The 17,972-nt window shown below is 39.8% G+C and overlaps 1 pseudogene; it reads right to left on the reverse strand.

Annotated features, from left to right (window-relative positions):
* Positions 1-216: 216 nt before the first annotated feature.
* Positions 217-1,890, reverse strand: LOC113880668 (annotated as a pseudogene).
* Between the last annotated feature and the right edge of the window lie 16,082 nt (positions 1,891-17,972).

Below are 17,972 nucleotides of genomic sequence, written 5' to 3' on the forward strand. Positions count from 1 at the left end.
ATTGAGAGTTTGATTCCAGACCAGTGTAATAAGGCAAATGTTGCAATAAAATGAATCACATGACTTTTTGGTTTCCCAATGCATATAAAAGTTATGTTTACACTAGACTGTAGGCTGTTAAATGGCAATAGCATTATGTCTGAAAACACAATGTACATACCTTAATTTAAAAATACTTTATCACTAAAAAATGCTCACCATCATCTGAAAGTTCAGTTATAATCCTGTTGCCGGTGGAGGGTCTTGCCTTGACGTTGGTGGCTGCTGACTGATCAGGATGGTGGTTGCTGAAGGTGGGAATGGCTATGGCCATTCCTTAAAATGAAGACAACAATGAAGTTTGTGAATCAATTAATTCTTTCTTTCACAAATGACTTTCCTATAGCATACAATGCTGTTGGATATCATTTTACCCAGAGTAGAACTTCTTTCAGAATTGGAACCAATCCTCTCAAACCCTGCTTTATTACCTAAGTGTATGTGATATTAGAAATCGTGTGCTATCAGTTCAACAACCTTCACAGCACCTTCACCAGGAGTTGACTCAATCTCAAGAAACCACTTTCTTTGCTCATCAATAAAAAGTAACTTGTCATCCATTAAAGTTTTATCATGAGATTGCAGCAGGTCACAACTTCAGACTTCACTTCTAACTCTAGTTCTTTCGCTACTTCTATTACATCTTCAGTTACTTATTCCACTGAAGTCTTGAACCCTTCAAAGTCAGCCATGCAGATTGTAGCCAACTTCATGTTACTATTTATTTTGGCCTCTTCCCATGAATTCTGATTGTTCTTAACGGCATCTAGAATGGTGAATCTTTTCCATAAGATTTTCAGTTGACTTTGCCCAGATCTAACAAAGGAATTTCTAAGGCATCTATAGCCTTACAAAATATAGTTTTTAAATAATAAAACTGGAAAGTCAAAACTACTCTTTGATCCATGGATTCAAAATGGATGTTGTATTAGCAGGCATAAAAATAACATTAATCTCATTGTAGATCTCCATCAGGGCTCTTTGAACAGGTGCATCATCAATGAGAAGTAATATTTTGAAAGGTATCTTTTTTTCTGAGCAGTAGGTCTCAATCGTGGGCTTAAAATATTCAATAAACTATGTTGTAAACTGATGTGATATGATCCAAGTTTTGTTGTTCCATTTACAGAGTAGGGGCAGAGTAGGTCTAGCATAGTTCTGAAGGGCCCTAAGATTTCAGAATGGTACATGAGCATTGGCTTTGACTTTTAAAGGTACCATCTGCATTAACCTCTAACAAGAGAGTCAGTCTGTCCTTTGACGCTTTGAAGCCAGGCAATGACTTCTCCTCTCTAGCTATGAGTGTCCTCGATGGCATCTTTTTCCGAGGCTGTTGTGTCTAAGCCAAGCCACTTTGATTAGTTATCTCAGCCAGATCTTCTGGGTAACTTGCTGAAGCTTCTACATCAGCACTCGCTGCTCCACCTTGCACTTTGACGGTGTAGAGATGACTTCTTTCCTTAACCCTCGTGAACCAACCTCTGGCAGCTTCAGACTTCTCTTCTGGAGCTTCCTCACCTCTCTCAGCCTTCAGAGAATAAAAGAGAGTTAGGGCCTCGCTCTGAATCAGGCTTTGGCTTAAGGTAAGTTGTGGCTGATCTAGTCAGGCTTTTAGCCTAAATGAGGCTGTTTCACTTATTCATGTGTTCACTGGAGTAGCATTTTTAATTTCCTTCCAGAACTTTTTTTTTTTTTTTGCATTCAGAACTTGCCTAACTGGCACAAGAGGTCTAGCTTTTGGTCTGTCTCACCTTTTGACATGCCTTCCTCACTAAGCTTAATCATCTCTAGCTTTTGATCAAAAGTAAGAAACTTGCAGCTCTTCCTTTCACTTGAACACTTAGAAGCCATTGTAGAATTATTAATTGCCCTAATTTCAATATTGTTGTACCTCAGGGAATAGGGGAGCCAGAGGAGAGGGAGAGAGATGAGGAACAGCTGGTTGCAGGAGCAGTCACATCACACATTATTCGTCTTACACAGGCGTGGCTCATGATGCCCCAAAACATATAATAGTTACAGTAAGGATCACTAATCACAGATCATCGTAACAAATATGATAATAACTAAAAACTTTGCAAGAATTACCAAAATGTGACAAGGAAACAGGAAATAAGCAAATACTTTTGGAAAAATGGTGCTGATAGACTTGCTCAACACAGGATTACCACAAATCTTCAATTTGTAAAAATGCAGTATACACGAAACACAATAAAGCAAAGTGCAATAAAATAAGGTGTGCCTGTATTCCATTCCCCCACATATAAAATACTAACAATTATTAAAGCGGGGTTATGAGTAGATTGGGAGCTATGTTCTATTTTATACTTTCACGTGTGTTTGAAGTTGGTTTTCCTTTGCATGTCCTTCTTCATTTACCCCCACCTCAAATCCCCTCTGTCCCCTGCTCACCCAGTTCTGCGGGAAGCTGGCTTCCTGGACTGTATCACTCTGGTTCCCTGGCTAGTTGTCTTCTGGTAGGTTGTGGCCAATCTGCGGCTCCTGCAGCAAGTTGGAGGGTGTATCTCCTCCCATCTCCCTTCCTACTCTGAGTGGCTCTAGTTGACAGTGGCTGCGCCCTCCAGTCTCATAGCTCCTGCCGAGTGGTCTCTTACTCTCGTGGCTCCATGTCCTCTCTGCTGTAACAGGTGACGATGACTTCCTTCTACTGCTGGTGTCTGCATGCACTGGCATCCTTTATTGCTTCCGCTTTTGCCACCCCTGTCTCTGTAAGTAGCCCTTTCATTAAAAGCCTTTTGAACCATGCAACTGAAGTTCCATTTCCTGCCGGTCTCCCAGCTCCCCTTTATGATCCTCTTCTCAGATGCAGTTCACTACACTCACCAACCTTGGCACACCCCGCAGGGCCCCTACACCCTTCTGCTCCTAATTTTCCCCTCTCCTGCCTGAACTCACACTACCAAGCCTTTGTGTCTTCCATGCAGGCTTTTGCATTATGTAAAATAATTTATAAATGAATTGTTAGGCTTAAGTGATTTTTGCAGGATAAGCTTTCTCAATTTTAAGGGGCGATACATGGTACAATAAAGTGGAAATATCAATATTCTGATAGACATTTCAGGCAGAAGTAGGGAGCTTATTTAGAGGAGCTAGACCTATCAAGCCTGGAATCTATGAAGAGAGGAATATCTATATGTCTGAAGATGGTTCTGAGTAAGTGGTGAAATTTGACTCAGTGTTAGAAAAACAGAAAGCAAGGCTCTTGAGGACTGAAGTTTTGTCTCTTTGACAGTTCTTTCCCCAGCACCTGGCGTAGTATCTGCTACATAGTAAGAACTCCATACACCCGTAGTGATGGAATGAGTGAGCGGGCACGGCAGGAGGCTGCTTGGTCCTTTGTCTCTCAGCCGTCCACGCTTGTCCCTTTGTGGGATACCACGTTTTCATAGCTGGTTAACACAAAATCCGCATATGGCCCTTAGAATTCTCACTGTGATGTCGGATGAGTCTCTGGGTCTGAGCGCCCTCCTTGGCAGAGAGGCCAGGGTCAGAGACTGTCAACATTTACGACTACAGCAATGTTAAAAATGTTTTCAACCACATTTTTTGTTTGGTGGGTGTTCTTGCTTTGTTGGATTTTATCTGGTTGATTGCTTTGGTAAACTGTGTGTGTGTGTTTGGCATAAATGTGGCATTTTGACATAGCATATGTTCCTAAGATATTTCTCACTTGTGTTGACATTAACCACTTTATAGGAATTGCCTGAGGTACCCCGCCCGTACACAAGTTTATCTTTCAGAAAAGTTTACAAAATATGTTAATAAGGGTAGAGGAAGGGAAGGATAGTCTAAATTGAAAGTCATCTATTTAACAAGTGGGAGGATAAAGGGCCTAACTGACAAAACAGTCTAACCAGCATCATGGACCAGAAATAGCAATTATCAAGTACATTCGATAGCCACAAACACACTGCTGACACAGAGCAAAATCTAAAACCTGAGCTTTTCAGAATAAACTGCAGTTTCTGAAAAGAGACCAAATTTGTGAAACTGTTAAAACCTAGATTAGAATAGCTCTCTACAGAGAAGGCAATGGCACCTCACTCCAGTACTCTTGCCTGGAAACTCCCATGCACGGAGGAGCCTGGTAGGCTGCAATCCATGGGGTTTCAAAGAGTTGGACACAACTGAGTGACTTCACTTTCACTTTCACCATCAATTTTGTCAAAAGTAATAAAAATCCTCAAGCATCTTTAACTTGAGGTAAATAATCCATTCTCAAATGGTGGAAATATTGACATGCAAATCAATGCTATTAAAGATTGGGCTACGAAAGTCCTAGCTGAAAACGTACAGGCATAGTAAAACTTAAAGAATAAAGGCCATTACTTTCTAAGCCAGAAATAATCTGTGACTGCCAGCTAGTCTAATGTATTGCATTTGGATAACTGTGGCTTCATCGAAGCTTTTCAAACACTGCCCATTAAGTTGGGCAACAAATGTAAACATAACCTCAGTCAAGCAGACTTCTTGCCTTCCTGATTTAAGGACTTACCTCAGAAGTTATTGCAGAAGTATGGCAAAATTAAGTTGAAAATAGGGATGTAAGTTGAAGAGGAAATATTCTTTTAGTAAGTGGTATGAGGATTCCCTTTGAGGGGAGAGCCATCTTTGTTGGGAAAATCTCTAATTTGAAGAGAGGCAGAAACAGTAATACCCACCAACTATGCTAGGGTTTCCTGGTATTTCCCAGACTCTCAACGTTAGTGGAGCCATGTGGGACGTTTTCTGGCCCGTGGGCCATAGACCTCAGCAGTGACCACAGCACTGTGTGAGGCTTTGAGGTAGTAGCTTGCAGGAGTGCTTGATGTCTTGAAATGGCTGTGCTCCTGTCACCTGGGGTCCCTGAGTGATTGTGGAGTAGGTTTCCTTGATAACCCATATTGGACATCCACCAAGAGTTGGAGGTAATCTTTTGTTGTGATAGCCTCTAAGATTTTATAATTAGATTTGTTACGGGAGCTTTCTCTCACCTATCCTGTTATATACAGATCTTGAAAAGCCTGGGGGTGCAAAGAACTAATGTGCATGAAGAACTTGGACCTTGTTCTAAGAAAGGAAAAGAAAGAGAGTAATATAGGCAAGAAGTGAAGGGAGGCTGTGAATTATACAAGGGAATCCCTACCCTATAACTTCCAAATCTCGAGTAAATGCTACAAAAACTCATTAATACTTGTTGTGAGTAGATGATCAGTAAAGCTTTGCACCAGGATGATGCAGGAATAGAAGAAGAGGCAATACACTTGCTCTCAGAAGCAATATCACAATAGCATGGGGAAGCAGCAGAAATCTTGGGCAGGCTTGTGAGATCTTCAACCCATGAAATAGGCGGGCTGAGGCCCTCCTGTGTCCAACTCAAGGGTCAAGGAAGCCTGAGCTTTCTTGTTTTGTTTGGGCCATTAAACCATTTCTTATAGTCACAGGAAAAGGTTTTTTTACTATTAAAAAATTACTTTCATTCTATTCAGTAAAATCCAGGCAGTCTTATTACATAATCATAGAATTTCAAGATCTCAAGCTTACAAAAAAATCAGTGGTCACCTACTCTAATCCTTCCCTTTCCCTCTTTCTGGTCTAATCCCAGAAGGTGGCTTCTGCTCTCTGCTTGGACACCTCCACTGGCAGAGAATGCACTCTCCCCCAAAGTAGCTCATTCCATCTCTGTGTGGCTCTGACAGTCCCTAAATTCTCCCTTACATTGAACTGCAGTCCTTCTCTCTGCCACTTTAACCCAGCGACATACAAAACAAGTCTAATCTCTCTTCCACAAAATAGGGCTTCAACTACTCTGACAGTGTTTTTTTGGAAAAGCATTACCCATATTGCCTTCACCAAGCCTGGGTAAGGTCTGTCCCTTTTCTTCTTCTAATTACTCTGCCCTTCAGAAATGGTTAGATGGCAGGAAGGGGGAATAAAAGGGAATGCGGATCATGTTAATATCATGTTAATATCAACCAAAGACCTAATTAAGCAAGATTTCTTGTCTGCTCATTACTTCCTCATGAATCTCATCTCAAGGGACCCATTAAATGGGTGAGAACCATAGTTGCCTTTTGAGTAGGTCAAGTATGGACTTCCTTCAGTATAATTTGAGACTAAGCCAAAGCTCTCTGCCTTAAAATCCCAAGCCCAACCAAAACATTCAGCCATAATTTCTTGTTTAGATAACTGGGGCTTCCCTGATGTTCCACCACCACAACAATCATGAAACATTTATCTGGCTGCAGCCCTTTCACCAAAGTAAGACCATCCACTCTCCTTTGCTCATGACACTCCAAAGAGTCCAAGTCAAAACTTATCTATAAAACAGAAATAGAGTTACAGCTGTAGAAAACAACTTATAACTACTAGGGGATAAGGGGGGCGGGCACAAATTGGGAGGTTGGGATACATATATAGACACTACTATTATATAAAATAGACAACTAATAAGGACCTACCATATAGCGCAAGGAACTCTACTCAATACTCTGTAATGACCTGCATGGAAAAAGAATCTAAAAAAGAGTAGGCATATGTATAACTGATTCACTTTGCTGTACACTTGAAACTAACACATTGTAAATTAACTATATGCCAATAAAAAATTATTTAAAGAAAAACTGATATGACTGACACTATACATTTCGAAGGTGCTGAAATGAGGAAATATTTCTCCTTCGTGCCTTTCTGACCTCATTTATAATATTAGCCCCCAATATATGATGTTCTTCATGTCTTGCTGAATTTTCAAACTACTCTCAGATTTATTTTTAATCCTTAATTTCTATCACCCAGACTGGGCTGAAGGAACCCTAAGAGACTTCCTCTCCCCCTTCTAGGTCTGTCCTCGTCCAAATTTTGACTCCTTCTCCTCATGCAAATGGACCCTTAAAGATTAACCCACCAGGTTCTCTAGAGATGTCCAGACAAGTCTAAGGTCTAGGGTAAATGTGACTTAAGTTCAAGTGGAGAATCAAGACTGTATATTTCTGGTTTTTAATTTGAATATGAAGTGCATGAACCATATTAAGGCAAAAGAGTTCACAATAGGCATGTTTCAGTGACAGCACTAGTTCTACATAGCCCAGGGGGACATAACCAATATGTGTTTAAAATGGGGTGGTGGTATTATAAATAAATTTAAATACCCCTAAATATGCCAACAAATTTGGAAAACTCAGCAGTGGCCACAGGACTGGAAAAGGTCAGTTTTCATTCCAATCCCAAAGAAAGGCAATGCCAAAGAATGCTCAAACTACTACACAACTTCACTCATCTCACATGCTAGAAAACTAATGCTCGAAATTGTCCAAGCCAGGCTTCAACAGTACATGAACCGTGAACATCCAGATGTTCAAGCTGGATTTAGAAAAGACAGAGGAAACAGAGATCAAATGGCCAACATCCATTGGATTATCGAAAAAAGCAAGAGAGTTCCAGAAAAACATCTACTTCTGCTTTATTGACTATGCCAAAGCCTTTGATTGTGTGGACCACCACAAACTCTGGAAAATTCTTAAAGAGATGGGCATACCAAACCACCTGACCTGCCTCTTGAGAAACCTGTATGCAGGTCAGGAAGCAACAGTTAGAACTGGGCATGGAACAACAGACTGGTTCCAAAGGGAAAGGAGTACATGAAGACTATATATTGTCACCCTGCTTATTTAACTTATATGCAGAGTACATCATGAGAAACGCTGGGCTATATGAAGCACAAGCTGGAATCAAGATTGCCAGGAGAAATATCAATAACCTCAGCTATGCAGGTGACACCACCCTTATGAAAGAAAGCAAAGAAGAACTAAAGAGCCTCTTGATGAAAGTAAAAGAGGAGAGTGAAAAAGTTGGCTTAAAACTCAACACTCAGAGAACTAAGATCATGGCATCCAGTCCCATCACTTCATGGCAAATAGATGGGGAAACAGTGGAAACAGTGACAGACTTTATTTTCTTGGGCTCCAAAATCACTGCAGATGGTGACTGCAGCCAAAAAAAAAACACAAACCTATGACCAACCTAGACAGCATATCAAAAAGCAGAGACATTACTTTGCCAACAAAGGTCCATCTAGTCAAGGCTATGGTTTTTCCAGTAGTCATGTATGGATGTTAAGAGTTGGACTATAAAGAAAGCTGAGTGCCAAAGAATTGATGCTTTTGAACTGTGGTATTGGAGAAGACTCTTGAGAGTCCCTTGGACTGCAAGAGATCCAACTAGTCCATCCTAAAGGAAATCAGTCCTGAATATTCATTGGAAGGACTGATGCTGAAGATGAACCTCCAATCCTTTGGCCACCTGATGTGAAGAACTGACTCATTGGAAAAACCCTGATTCTGGGAAAGATTGAAGGCTGGAGGAGAAGGGGGACAACAGAGGATGAGATGGTTGGATGGCGTCACCAACTCAATGGGCATGAGTTTGAGTAAACTCCGGAAGTTGGTGAAGGACAGGAGGCCTGGCGTGCTGCAGTCCATGGGGTTGCAAAGAGACGGACGCTGAACTAAGTGACTGCACTGAACTGAACTGAATGAAAAGTGTCTGTTTTATATCTTGGCTCTTACCAACCGAGTGACCTTGGACAAGTCTTTGAGCCTTTGTTTTTCACCCGTAAAATGGAGACATTATTAATCTCATTCCCATCCACAAACCCTTTCACTTTTTCTAAGAATGACATAAAACTAGTATAGTGCCTCGCACAAAATAAGGAGGCAATAAACATTAGCTCTCTTTGTCCCCCACCGGCTCATCTCTCCTTTTCCTTATCCAGGAAATACAGAGGCTAGTGGATTAATCAGAAAGCCTGGACCTACAGCCTTAGGTGCAGAGATGGACTAGCTCACCCTCACCCTTAATAATGAGGGATGGAGCAGGTGATCTCCTACAGGTTGATTAAGATTATGGATTTAAGAATGAAATGTTAAGAACACCAGCTCTGGGAAACGTGGCTGGAGCCACAAACCATGGGTCAGTGTTCACAGATAGGGAAGAAAAGGTGGTTTATTTTTTTCATCTAGACGGAGAGAAACACTAATAAAATTTTATTCCCATAAAAACCTAAGGACTTCACAGTTGTGCCTATTGTATATCTGTGTACTGTACTTAGTTGCTCAGTCGTGTCCGATTCTTTTGATACTCCATGGACTGTAGCCTGCCAGGCTTCTCTCTCCATGGGATTTCCCAGACGAGAATACTGGAGTGGGTTGCCATTTCCTTCTCCAGGGAATCTTCCTGACCCAGGGATTGAACGCAGGTCTCCTGAATTGGCAGGCTGATTCTTTACCACTGAGCCACCAGGGAAGAAAGCCAGGATGTTTTTACAAAGTAAAAGCAAAGTAATAAGAATATTCAACAGTGGAAAAAAGATGCAGCATCTGCTCAGCAAGGTATCACACAAAACAATACAACCTTAAATAAAAAGCACTTTATCTAAATGTAGGTTGAAGCCAGCATGCAATTGTCCAATATAAATAGGAGAGGGAAAAATGTTTTACTTCCATATCTTCCTTACTTGCTGTTTTCCCAGTACACCTCAAAAAAAAGGGAAGATACGTTGAATAAAAAAATAAAGCCAGAATTGGCCCCATCCCCAAACCTCTCTTGAGGCACTAAGTCAGAGGGGAGACTGCCACCTACTGGGCCACCAATAACATTCCTCCATTTTTTTGTCAGCCTTTCAATGTCTCCTTTAAAACCTGATTTGGTCTGAAGCTGCTTTGTTAGTGACACTGACAAAAACCACAACCCAAGTTACCAATGTACAGAAACTTAAAAGCTGCAGCATGAATTAATCATAGGACAACCTCTTGCAAATTTCAACAGCAATGTTTTTTGCTTGGGCATCAGAGAGCCTGCATATTCAAAGGGAAAAAGAAACCTTTCTCTCTGAATTTCTGTTGTTTTCTAAGGACAAAGTGCTTTAATAGTTCGTAAGTGCTGCTAATTGCTCCCTGGACAGCCCTAATCTAGCCATTTCCTCCTAGGCTTTTACTCTATAAATCCTTCAGAAGACTAATATATTGGTTTAGTATTCCTCAAAAGTACCCCTTTGATTTGATTGGTTTACGTGTTTACAAATAGTTTCTCTACACCCACCATTTGAAAGAGCCTATTTTTAGAAAACCTGCTGCTATTGATGCCCTGAACAACTCCAGACTTGTCACAGTATGGCCAAGATCAACCACTCAACCCTCTTTCTCTGTCTCTAAGAACGCACTGCCTTATACTCAATAAACACAGAAAATCTGAGTTCTCTGCCTACAGCCAGTTCTATGCCTTGGACAAATCACTGTGCCTTGGATTCTTCATTTAGGAAGCAGGGAAAGAAGGCTACTCTGAGCAGATCTATACTGATAATGTCTGCACTTCCTTGGTACACAACTCACAGCTCTGTCATGATATAGCACTTTCTCCTTCTCTGTGAATCTGCCTGGGAAGTAAGAATCATCACCCTAAAGAGGAGAATAAATGATTACCAAGTCAACCATGGAGCAAGTAGAGGAGACAGAATTCACATTCAAACCCTCCAGCCCTTGCTGGGGACTATTTCTTTTCTCTCCTAATACTGCTTTTGAGTATGAGGTAGACTCATATGTGTGAATAAACTTGATGAGAGTAAAGCTATGTGCAAATTAACATTCAATAAAGAACAACTACTGTCTTTTGAATTGATAGCTTGGGAAAACTGGCCTCCAACAAATATTATACTTAGTGCTCTAAGATACAAAAATATTTGTTTATGAGATGAGCGAGATGGATGGATGGAGAGAGATAAGAAAGAGCTCTTCTTTTTATGACTCCTCGTTAAGAAAGCTGCCAGTTATTCGAAAGGAACATTATTCTGGTTCTTTTCCATTTCAGGCTTTTTCCGCCTGCATGTTTGCAGATTGCTTAATTACTTCATTGGGCTTTGGAACTCGTACATTACAGATACATTATCATCCAAGTCATTACCTGCATATTTTCCCATTAAGAATAATTATAGCTTTTTACCACCACTGCCCATGTACTTATGTCCTGCAGGCCTGAGCACACCGAAGTGATCATCTTTTGAAAATGATCTTGATGGGCAAGTATTGTGTGCCCAATCAGCAATAAGCAAGATAAGGTGGGAAGATTTCCATAACCTCCTTTATTGAGCAGCTCAAAAATCACCTCCCCATTATTTCTTCATAGTGCCACACAGGATTGTGGTGTTTTTCTGTTCTCCTAAAAAATGAGTTAATGCTAAATGTAGAGACCAGTGGATGCTGGATTGTGTTTGCCTTTCCTTAGATTACCTTTCCAAGCACGTACACATCACCCATTTCCTGACTCAATTTCGTTGTCTACAAAATGAGATTTATAAGATGCTTTAAAAATCCCAATCATCAAATATGAGATGGGACAGTCTTATAGATGGCAGCAGAGCCTCTTACACTGATTAAGAGCCCAACTTCTGGAATCCTGGCTCCTCCACTTTTTCAGTTCTATAAATTTGGCCGTATTACTTATTCTTTTGGAGCCTCAGTTTCCACTGCGGTAAAGAGAAGATAGTAGTGGTCCACACGCTTAGATATTCAATGAGATCCCACTTACAAAGCACTTCACCCAGAGCCTAGTGTGGGTGAAAGTTCAATCAATGTTACCTATTATCATGATCATAGAATCTAAACTGAAAGAGTCTGGGGACTGTTCAACAAGACTCAGGCAACACATCTAGATTAAAAAGTATAATTGCCTGCCGGATAATAATCCAAAGACTTTGTGAAGGGGTCACATGTTATTTTAATCAGTGGATCATGAAAGAGTAACATTTCAAAGGTAGGAGGAAACAAGCTAGCAGATGTTTGCAAAAAAAATATTAGATTGTATCCTAAAAATAGCTATTTAAATAACTGGTTAGTGAATAATCTGCAACTGGTTACTTCAAAAGATAATTATTCTTCAGATTTAAAAAATGTTTCTGTTTTATTTTCAATCCAGATAAAAAGTATTAACTGTTAAATTTTTTAGATTTTAAAAAAGTAGTGAAAACGTCTAATAAAATTGCCTATTAGCACCTAGAAAGATTTAACATTTGTTATAAATTATTCCACTCGCTCTCACCTGTGGTTCTTATTACATACTCCATATACAATAAATAATATTTTTTCTGTATACCTACTTAGCCATGTGTTATAAACACCTTTCTGTATCACTTAATATTCTTTGTCATCTTCTTAATGGCCAGGTGATTTTCTATTCAATTAATTAATTGATTTAACTGAGCCTTTATTGTTGGTTATTTTGGTTTGTTCCCAAATGGTTGTCATACACATACACGTGGTTAAATCTTTGGATAAATTTCTAGAAGTGGCCTTGCTGGATCAATGAGAATATCCTTTTTTTTTTAAACACACAGTTGATTTTAAATTCCCATATTTTCAACTTGTACACATAGACACATCTTAACTAGAATTTGGTGTCCTCGCTGGAATAATGCATGTGATTCTTCTGGGACAGACTGTCTTTGAAGCCGGTTTTGCTGGCATTACTCCATGGTGCCGCAAACAGCAAATGGCCAAGAGTTCTGAGCACAGTTTCTACCTGGGCCCCAGTAGACTAAACATGTCACATTTACAACCTTCTTAGCTGTGTTTCCCATAAACTGGGGACAGCGTGAGCTGGAGTGTCCTAGCCAATATGCCCAACTGAATATGATGATCTCAAGTGTCTGGGCATCTTGTTTTTCCAAGACACATTTGGTGTCACTGATCTGAGTGAGCTGCTGTTCAAAATTGTGCAGAACATTCACCCATTTTAAAAAAGTGAGTTGAAAGATTAGCTTGTATGTGCACAGAATATCTCAAGGAGGATACACAAGCTCTTGGGGACCAGGCTTGCCTCTCACAGCAGAAGGGGTGAGAGACTTGCTTTCACTTTTTTCTTTTATACAGTTTTCATTTTTTACCATGTGCAGGTATTCAAAAGAGAAAGTTTTAAGCAAGGAAGATTATGCCTAAAAGAAACAACATATTCATATAGATGTTTTCTTATTGTCATCTACTGATTAGTAAAACATAAGCAAAGTGATACACTTGGATGAGTTTACAAAAAGGGAATAGTTGAATATTTAAATATTTAACTATGAAGTCTAGAGACAGACTGCCTAGGATTTGTAGATTTTTAAAATCAAAAGAGGGTTTTTACTGCAAGCGTCTAACTGACTTTATGATGTTATTTACAGCTTTGCAAATAGTCCATGGGAGGGAGAGAGAATTGCAGAACTTCCCTTTAGATAGTGGTGACTCCAAATTTGAGAATTGCCACAAGCTTTTGCAAGAGGAGATGACCCAAAACATTTGGGGAGTTTGGTTTTGTTTACTTTGTCTTTATTTTTTTTTTTAGCATGGGCAGGGATGTGGTTGAGGGACAAACAATAGTTAAACAGATGACGGAACTCGAGTTCAATACCCATGTAATCTGATTACCCCTTAAATAGCCATGTACTTAAGAAGTACATGTTTTAAAATCAATATTTCTCTGATTTCAGAGGAAATCATTCACAAGATAGAAGAGTATTAAAAAGTCCTGAAACCATTCTAATTCCACCTACTGTGCATAATGTGCTCAGTCATTGGAAATGTATTGCTGGCAAAGGCAGGTGATATGGTGACAGGGACAAGTAGACTCTGTTGTCACACAAGCCTAGATACATTCTTCCGCCCAACATTTCACTATACATGATAAACAGAGCGCTGTTATGCCTGTTTTATGGGTGACCCCTGCTGCCTTATTTCAAAGTGGTTCTTCCCAAGCTGCCAGCATCCTCAGAATGGGATCTCCCCTCCAGGATTTTAGGTTCAGGCCATTCTCATCTCAGTTAATGAGAGTACAGCAGACTATTTATAAGAACTCTAGTCTATATTAGCAGATTGAGCACCGTGCCTCTCACACAATATTGAATAGGCATTCAATAAGCATTTGTATAATGAATTCCCAAGTTCGTCATGGGGATATAACATGGCATTTCCCCCATAAACACAGAACAGTCTCAGGTGGCCTGAATAACAAGGCTCCATGGTTTGGTCCACATTCCCTCCCTGGCGTCTGCTTTGACTGCCAAATGTGATTCAAGCAGAGCAAAAGGTAATCATTGGGTCCCAACAATAAAGCCTAGTTAGAAAACATTGTCATTGTATAACCACAGGTTGTGTTAAGCCTAGAATTCTCATTCCCAGCACCGCCTATGATGATATCTTTAAAAACAAATGGAAGATTGACTAATTTCATTGTGCCAAATTGTTCAAAATCCAAGAAGTTTGAAAAAGTGGGCCCCATGATGGATGATCTGATGGACAGTCTAAAAATGGAGACAAATGTTTATCCTGCTCCCTTTGATGGCACAAGCAGCATCCGCCTTGCCTTGTTATAAAGGGAAGCCAAGTGGGTGGATCTGTGTACCACTGCGCTCAGTGTTCCTACTGTGGATCAGACGTTTCCTTTGAACAGTGATATAACTACACAGCACAATTTTGAAGAAAGAACATTTATAATGTTTTAACCTTATTGAGTGAAAATTGAGGGAACTATTAATATATTTAAGCCACCTAAATTAAGACACCAAATCCAGATAATTCAAGAGCAGTACGGTCATAAAACACAAAGACACCAGTGGGTACAGATTAACTGATGGGATAATATGTTTGTCGGTGACCGTAAGCTCTACGTGGCATTACCATTGTTAGATTCCCCTGATGTATAGGCAACAGCGACATTCCTGGGATGCAATCTGTCTCCATACTATTATGGCTGAGGTGGCCCTTTAGGGATTTTGGGTATTTCAATTATATTACCTTTGCTTTATAATTTTAACTGAGGTTATTGTATAAACATTTTTACTGCATCATCATTAATAGTCTAAGGAAAGAAATCTATTTCTGCCAGCAGATAGGAAATAAATCTTCACTATCTCTTTGGTCCACTAGTTTACATTTAGAACATCATACCTTTTCCGAAAAGCTGTTGGAGACACATGCACTCGTTATTATCCTGCAGTGATTTATCACTTAACTCTGAAACACACAATATATCCAACTTACCCACTAACTGGTGTTAAAAAAAAAATTCAACTGAGTAAACTTTTTAAAGATCTTATTGCCTTTGTTCAACAATTCATGAATTGAGCAGTATCCCATCTAGCAGATAGATAGAAAGGAGCTCTGTGGGGCTATCCAAAAGGGAAGGCTTTTATTGGCAGAAGGGGCAGGGCAGGGGTGTTATGCTAGCAAAGAGCAGATTGTTTGTGGCGAGGTCACCTTCCTTCAGGGGCCAGCAGGGGTCCATGAGGCAGATTACCTTACGAGTGCTGACCGGGTAATCCCAGACTGACTGCTTTAAGATTCCATTCCTGGCAGAGGTTGGAACTGTAATTAGGTGTTAAGTCTCAGTTTGGTGACATGGGGCTTAGCACAGGTGACTCTGTTTTGGGGCCTGTTGTCTCTATTTTTGTTGTTGTTAACTACCCTCCTGTATTGATCGGACTCTCAGCCAAAGAGATGTGATCACAACTTAAGGCACTAGAGCCATTCCCAGCTACCATTCTGAAGTTCTCACAGTTTCTGCTGTTTCTCTGTGTGAGAGTTACAAGTCATGACAGGTTTACATTTTTTAAGTCAGTCATTCTCTTTGTTCCTTTTCTGATATCCCTTCCTAACCAGGGAAGTAGGGACCTTCTAAAAGAAGTAAATCCTGAGTCATTAATGCCTCATGGTAGGTCCTTTCTAACTCAATGATGTAACTTCAGGGGAGTTGACCGGTGAGGTGTCTCAGTTTGATTGATTAAGAGCAGTTGGGTTTCCCAGGTGGCGCTAGCGGTAAAGAACCTGCTTGCTAATGCAGGAGACCTAAGAGGCGCAGGTTTGCTCCCTGGGTTGAGAAGATCCCCTGGAGGAGGGCATGGCAACCCACTCCAGTACTCTTGCCTCGAGAATCTCATGGACAGAGGAGCCTGGCGGGCTACAGTCCATAGGGTTGCAAAGAGTTGGACATGACTGAAGCAATAGCACAGCCCAGCACAGCAAGAGCACAGTTAGATAACCTAAGAAGCATTGCTCGGTTATCTATAGGCCCAAGGAGAATGATAACCACGATAGACAAAGATAAATCCTGACAGAGCACAAACCACTTCCACTAAGGTGGCACTGTTAATGAATTTGTTTGCAGGGAATTGTTGCGTTTGCCTGTTCCAGCGAAGGGTCAGTTACATTTTCAATGCATTTAGTCAGTAAATCTCCTACCCTAAAATAAAAAGTTGTTCCAAATTCCTTGCAAAAATGAGTAGTGCTGGTGAGATCTCATATTTGAGAGCATATCTGATTTAGATAACTGTAAGAATGTGAGGGTACCAATGTGCTATGCTTTGCATAGGTATTGTGTCCAACTGGACGAGTACAGTTATAATCAAAGAAAGGTAAACACAGGGCACTGAATGTTCTAACTGTAAAGAAGACTCTGACTTACAAGGAGGGTTGACTGTAGTTTATAGTGACACTGGAACTAGAAGGAAAATTGGTCAAAGGGAGGACCAAGGGTTCTCTAGCGTCATGGACAGATAAAAGTTTTTGATGACAAATCCAGCAGTTTGAAAGGTCACCTCTCTTTAGTGATGGATAATGACATATTTCCAGAACAACGCCAGAGAAACAGAAAGAAAGAGAAGAAGAAGAGGTTTCATTTTTAGTTGAAGTATGAAGTCTTGATCTGGCATCTTGGGTGGAAACAATAAACCTCCATGCCAACTACTCTTCTTCCTCGTCAGTTTGATTTGACGGTCTCCAGCATTTGCAAAGGACCAGATGTCAGATGGAGCCTTCCTGAGCTTTGAGATGTGTCCCTAAGGCTCCATGCCTTCTAGTTTCACAGCAGTGTCAGTGCTCAGGAGTGTCTTTTCGTGAGTCTCACTTTTGCAAAAATATCAGAATAAAACAATAACTGTTCATGACAAAAGACTTTAAAATGCTCACGGTTAAAGATTTGATGAGAGTCCATTAGGATGAAATTGACTAATAAATTTGGTTATTTCTATGATACACAGGGTTTTAAGATAATAACTGGAATTGCCAACTGATAACATTATACCAGAACCAGCAGATTTCCAGGAATTTCATACAATGTCTGGAACACTTATAACATATACCTATATAAATACAACAAAAAGAAAACATAGTACTACTTCTTATTTAACATTGTGTCCCATCTAATCTATTATAGTAAATAAGACTAAGTAGTTTAATATATCTCTTTTTACAAGGAAAGAGAACAAAAATTTTGACATGTTCCAGGAGCCCTCTGGAAAATCCCAAAATTAGTTCAAGATAAAAAAAAAAAATTCATTTAGAACTTCATTTGGGAAAGCTGTCAAAACATCATAAGGTTTGAACATTTAACTAAATGGGATCACAGATTATTATGAAATAATGCTTAATTATCTAACCAAGGTGACAATGGAAGATATGTTAAAGGCAAATACAGAAAGTTACATAGTTGTGAGCAAACTTAAGCTCTTTTAATATTGAGAAGCAGTTTTCTTAAGGAATCAAACATCTGATTAAAAAAAAATACGAAGCACAGTTAAGACACCAAAATCTTTACTATTCAGAGACTACCTAAAAGGTAAAGAAACTGTTGCAGTCTGTTATCAAAAACAGGCCAGAAGTCAAAAAAAAAAAACACACAAAACTTTGTCCTTTTAGCAGAGAGAAAACCAATTCTAATTTTGCACTAGTATTCTTTTGATATTAAACAGTTTTTTTAAATCTCAAATAAATGTATTGCAATCTTAACCAGCTTGACTGTGCATAAAATTCCTTTCCCAGGATTCCTTTTCCACAAACTTTCTGCAATTTTGTCCTTTTTTTTTTTCTTATCCTGGAACAATAAATTATTTTACTTTCCTTACCTACTTTTCA

The sequence above is a fragment of the Bos indicus x Bos taurus genome, chromosome 2 (genome assembly GCF_003369695.1).
Source record: "Bos indicus x Bos taurus breed Angus x Brahman F1 hybrid chromosome 2, Bos_hybrid_MaternalHap_v2.0, whole genome shotgun sequence".
Lineage (NCBI taxonomy): Eukaryota > Metazoa > Chordata > Mammalia > Artiodactyla > Bovidae > Bos > Bos indicus x Bos taurus.